Here is a 6,000-nt window from a genome sequence, read left to right on the forward strand (position 1 = left end):
GAAAACTCTGTCTTTAAAGGGCTCCTGTGATTAGGTCAGGACTACCTGGATAATCTCTCTTAAAGTAAATTATATCATATAACATGGATAAAATCACAAGAGTAAAATCCATCATATCCACAGATTTGAAGATTATGCAAGGCATGTAATCCAGGGAAGTGGGAAATCTTGGGTCTATCTTAGAGTTTTGCCTACACATAACACAGCATGGTGAGGAAATTCAAATGATGTGAAGAGGTCCATATTCAATGAAAATTGAAGCCAGCGCTTTCCCACTTCTTCCATCATATTCCAGTAGTAACCATGGTCAATGGTTTTCCTACCTATCCTTCTAGGAAAAAAATATAAAAGACATATATGCATCTCTATATTTTCTCTGTATATTTAAGTATCCAGGATCTTCTTGCACCTAGCTGTTCTCGTGTACTCTCTCAAGGTACTCCTTCCTTAGTGGCAAATGTGGGTCTACATTATTCTTTTTCACAGCTACACAGGAGGAGATTTTTATTTCTTTAATAATTACATAAGAATAAGCAAAGGGATCAGCAATGAATCATCCCTAAGATGAAGACAGATTATTTATGATTCCAAGGATTTTTAAACTGTGGAGACAGTTTGCAGAAAACCCATTGTTCTTTCTTAGAGCAGATGGATTCTCCTGGAGTCCCTATTTTGGAAGAGAATCAACTAATTTCTCTCCAAAGTAAATTTAAATAATCACTTCTGGAGAAAGTGATCTATAAGGATTTTAACAGAATTTCCTCACATGTAAAGGAAAGGTCCATAAAAAGCAGAAAGATGAGGAGGAAAAGGAAGGGGACGGGAAGAAGGGAAGGCGGAGAGGAGGAGGAGAAAGAGGAAGAGAAGGAAGAAAATAGAAAAGTAGAATAAACCAGTTGAAATTAAACTGAAGTCAGGAATTCATCTATGCTTCAGGACAGGAATAAGTTCGACCCTCTGACCATTACCTCATCTTTTCTCCATAGCAACACCAAAGAAATAAAATGTATTTTATTTCTTTTTTTCCACAAAAGATGCATTTCTTTCTAATTATTGTCATTCTAAAGTTCTTAAACTACAATGTTTGATCTATGGCTTTAGAATACCAATTTTTCATATCTGTTTCTTCTAAGTACAAAAAGACAAAGAGACTTCCACTACATTTCATTGTTCTTTGAATGGGACTAGACATTAAAAAAAATAGATTTACATTACTAGTCATAACTTTCAACTCTTAAAGCTCCCACAAAACTCATATATTCAATTTTTTCTACAGAAGTGACAAGTTGCTCTGCTTTCATCAATTTAAATGAAAACACAGTAAACAATAATAATGGTCCCAATTTCCATGAGCATTTTCTCTGCGTGAGGAGTCCATGAGCTGAAAGTTTCTCTGCAGAACTTGGTCCACGGCTCTGAAATGGAGATGGACTATAAACATCATGTGAACACTCATGAATTTGTGTTAATACCTGAAGAACGTGTGATTTGTTCTTCAAATCAGAATTCCTCATCTCCACTCTAGAGAGATGTCCTAAAAGCACATCCCTAAAGGTTGCCTACAGGGACACAGAGGAGGACACTTTCATAGTAACTTATCAGCGATTTAAGAACAAGCCCCAAGATTATATAAGGCAATTGCTAGTTAGACAAATTACAACAGAGAAGCTATGAAGAAATCCCATACTGCACTTAGACCCAGGCAAGCAGGAACCCTGTCCTGTGCCTGCTCCTCAGGGAGCCCCATCCATTAAAGTACCTTCTAAGAAATTAAGTTCCCCGCTGGTGCCTGGGACCAGCCAGGGCTGGTGTCATCAGACAGGATGACTCAGATCAGATCAGGACCCTGTGTGGGTCCCAGTCTCCATTTCCCCTTTTCAGAGTATCAAACCTCTATCCCCTACAAGCAGTAGACCAGATGCCCCCAGAAACCTTCAGGAGGGAAATCCTGCCAGTCAGCAGAGTATTTCTTTTATGAAGGTGTGAGAGTCTGGATGAGATCAGGCACTCTGAAATAGTACTGACACACTAATTTGAGGAAATTCACATCTCTGAGGGACACAGGACAAGTTTAGGGCTCTGGGATACTGATGGTACCACCAATCCCTGGGCTTGAGATACCCATGTGAGCTGGTACAAGAGTTCTTCAAACAGAGATGCCACCTCCAGTCTGTAGCACCAAGAAAGCAAGATGGCAGCAGGTGTCCTTACCCAGGGCTGTCATTCCACTTCCTCAGAATCCATACCATGAGTCAGGCTGTTTTCCCACAGTTGCTTCTGTAATCTCTTCCAAGAGCTTTGGAGAACTTTGTTCCCCTGTGTCCAGTGATTCTTCTGATCCATGTCCTCTCTTTCCTTACATCATGTGTTGATGTTTGTTCCCTGCCAGGCTAGTCTTAAGCCATGCTAAATGAAGGATGGACATTTCTTGTTCAAATGGGACCACTCTTCCTGTCCCCATGAGTCTTATCTATCTTCTCCATGAGTTGGAAGTGATAGAAGGCAGGGACACAGCCAACATTGAAACAGATCATACTGTAGGAAAGCTGTGGGCACCTCCTAAAGAGTTGAAGAGAAGCCATAATTGGAAGATGTATCATTCTATATTTATGCTATAAAATTTTGAACACTAAATTTGGCATAACCAGAAAACAAATTATCATTCACATTTTCCTGCATATACCATATAAGACTTGCATTTGTGGTTATCATCAACAAAGCATAGTAACAACCTTTGAGACAGTCGGGAATTCAGTGTTCATACCATGATGGATGATACGGAATCATGAGTAATGATATAAGCAGCTTTAAATAAATGGTCTTAGGAACTACAAAGGCAAGAAGATCTATATTGTTTCAATTCAGACAAGATCTGAAGAGTCATGGCTTTGTGAATAACAGCATTGCTACCTTTTTCTCAAATGATGGGAGATATGAAATTAGCCAGGAACCATTCATTTGACAATAAAAAACAAGAAGATAATAGCACATAGCTACTAGCTAATATAAAAAATATTTACATGCAATGATCAGACAGTAAGCAAATGTGTAAATAGCTCTACTTTATCCATTAATCTGAAGATTTATTGAAAATTACCATAACTTACATAGACCTATGAATTTTATAACACTTTTTTAAATCAAGTTTTTATATAGACAGAGACCCTATAGAAAAGATTTCCCTGGCACACTTTATATCCTAGGGATGGCCTTGAGGAGAATTCCTGAGAAAGGGTAGGAGGTAATTTACCAACATACAATTTCATCTTTTCTCAATATGGATACAGATTTCACATTACATGGTTTAGGAATCTGCATGTCTTAATTTAGCAAATATTTTATACACACAATGAGATAACTACCATTATGCATTGCAAAGACTTGGGGACTTTTGCAATGTTTTTTTGTGGGGTATTTTTTTTTTTTTTGGTAGCTGTATGCTTTTGTATTTTCCCTGCTTGAAGATAATTCTCAATTACTCAGTTTTGACTTATTCATTTAGTAAATTAAGTGCATAAAATAAATGCTTTATTTCTAGATTGTCTGACCTCCAACTTGAGTATTTTTAGATGGCCTTACTATGTCATTAGTTGGTAGAAACTCAGACAATGTAAATTAATTTTTATGTTAGCCTTAAACATTTTAACTATGGAAGAAAATTTGCTCTAACAATCAGATAAATGCATGCTAACATATCAGATTATTTCTGAAATACCAATCATTTGGATTATCTTTGCCTTTTATATGAAACATATATAATTGAGGTTTAACCATTTTAAGGCTTCCATTACATCAGTGGTATGTTTTTTCAAACATCACTCGTATTTGTACCTATAAAAAATTACGTATTCACTGGTAATTAACAACTAACCTGGTCAAATAATTATTTGGCCAAACTATTAAAAGAGGTTGATAGTGGAAGTTCTAGTTCCAGTTGAAGAAATCATGGTTTATTTCTAAAAATGGGCAAAAAAACAATTAGGAAAAGAAAATCAGAAAAAAAAAATTTTAAATCAATATATTAAGCCAACTCAGACATGATATAGTCCTTCTATAAGCATGTGTCCTTCCTCTTACCCAATAATGTTTTACCCTGCCAGATTCGGACTTAGAAAAATGCTACTAGCAATGCTTGAGCTAATCAAAGTAAATATTTTCTTCTCCTGGGCTTTTAAAATGTCAAATTCCATTGAATTTCCTTTCAGTGAATCTTACAAATATGAAAAAGAATAAAATATTCTAAGAACACAGCACATTAAAATGTAAAATCTGAAGTTCATTTTTATATTCCAAATTTTTGTCTAATATGAAACTTAAAGGCAAACATTGCATCAGTGCCACCATTCTTGTTTTCAAAACTTTAACAGATTTTTCATTTAGATGAGATGGTTATAAAATGCATGTGGGCCAAAGAGAAAATAGTAGGGCATAATTCAGATTTTCTGAAGTAGTTCTTTTTCTTTTGACTCACCAAGTCTTGCCTCCCTCCTTCGTATCAGACAGGATACGAAGTACCTAACTTTCAAAGATCTATCTAACAATTTTAAGTGGCATGATAATCATATGGTGAGTGAGGAATGGATTTTGAATAAGGACATCAGTAGCTACAATAATTACATCTGCTTTCTTAGTAATGAACAGCAGTTCCAAGCTTTTTTGTTTGGAGTTTCAACAACAAAATGTGTTTATATTTTCTTAAAAAGCACTGGCCTTTTTGGAATGAAATCCCTGGGAAATAGCCCTAAAATGTGAAAGTCTGTGATCTTCACAAATAAACCATAAGTCGTACCATATTAAAAACAATCACCTGAAGAGTACCTGAGCGGCTCAGTCGGTTAAGCATCTGACTCTTGATCTTGGCTCAGGTCATGATCTCAGGGTCATGAGATCGAGCCCTGCATCAGGGCTCCAGGCTGAGTGTGAAGCCTGCTTAAGATTCTCTCTGTCCCTCTTCCTCTGAACCCCACCCCCCCCCCCGCTCCTGCTCTCACTCTCAGGCACTTGCACGTTCTCTCTCTCTGTCAAAAAACCCGAAAAAAAATAATACCTGACTTTTCAGGCACACTGACCTTCAAGTGGATGCATCCCAAAGATTAAATGCTAACAGCTTTACATCCTCCGAATCTAGCAAAAATCATCTGTGAACATAAAGAAATTGAACCAAAATGATGGCTAAATAGAAAATAGCAGGGGCATCTGGAGGGGGTTCAGTCGGTTAAGTGACCAACTCTTGGTTTCAGCTCAGGTCATGATCTCAGGGTCCTGGGATTGAGCCCCAAGTGGGGCTCCCATTCAGTGGGGAGTTGGCTTCAAGATTCTCTCTCCCTCTGCCCCTCCCCCTGCTCTCTCTCTCTCTTTCTCTCTCAATAAATAGATAAATCTTAAAAAAAAAAAAAGAAAATAGCAAGCACCTGCTTGCTTTAAAAGAAGGTTTTAGATTAATTAGAAGATATTGATTATAAATAAGCAATAACATGGTAGAAATAAATATCTAATTTCTTTAGACCAAAATATTGTATTGAGAATCAGTAATACTCAGTTTGGTACATCAATCAACATTTTTAGACATTATGTTTGGTTCAAAGCCCAGTTTTGATGTCTGTGAAGGGTTGAAACTTCCACTGTGGAGTCATGTATCTTTGCCCCACCCAACAGAAATAATTCCTTTAAAATATTTCTGTTCCCTGTGTCTTTTTTCATCACCTCTGTGTACGTTCTGTTTTTCTAAGCGGCAGGGTCAACTTGACATTTCCTGGAGGACTGAGCCTGTCAGCTAGAATCACTGTTCTTCCAGTTGCTGAATCAGCCCACCCTCCTACCACTAGCTGGTAGCAATTATAAGGAGACTTCCAAATTTTGCAAATTTTTTGTCTGGATAAGAATGGGTTCTACGCCAATTTCTTTAAAACTAGTACAGATTTTCAGACATTTATACAATCACCTTTCTAATGACAGAGGACCCTGAAAATACCAATCATTTCAGACATGGATGGACTACCT

The sequence above is a fragment of the Leptonychotes weddellii genome, chromosome 3, assembly GCF_054177405.1.
Source record: "Leptonychotes weddellii isolate Sample4059 chromosome 3, ASM5417740v2, whole genome shotgun sequence".
Taxonomy (NCBI): domain Eukaryota; kingdom Metazoa; phylum Chordata; class Mammalia; order Carnivora; family Phocidae; genus Leptonychotes; species Leptonychotes weddellii.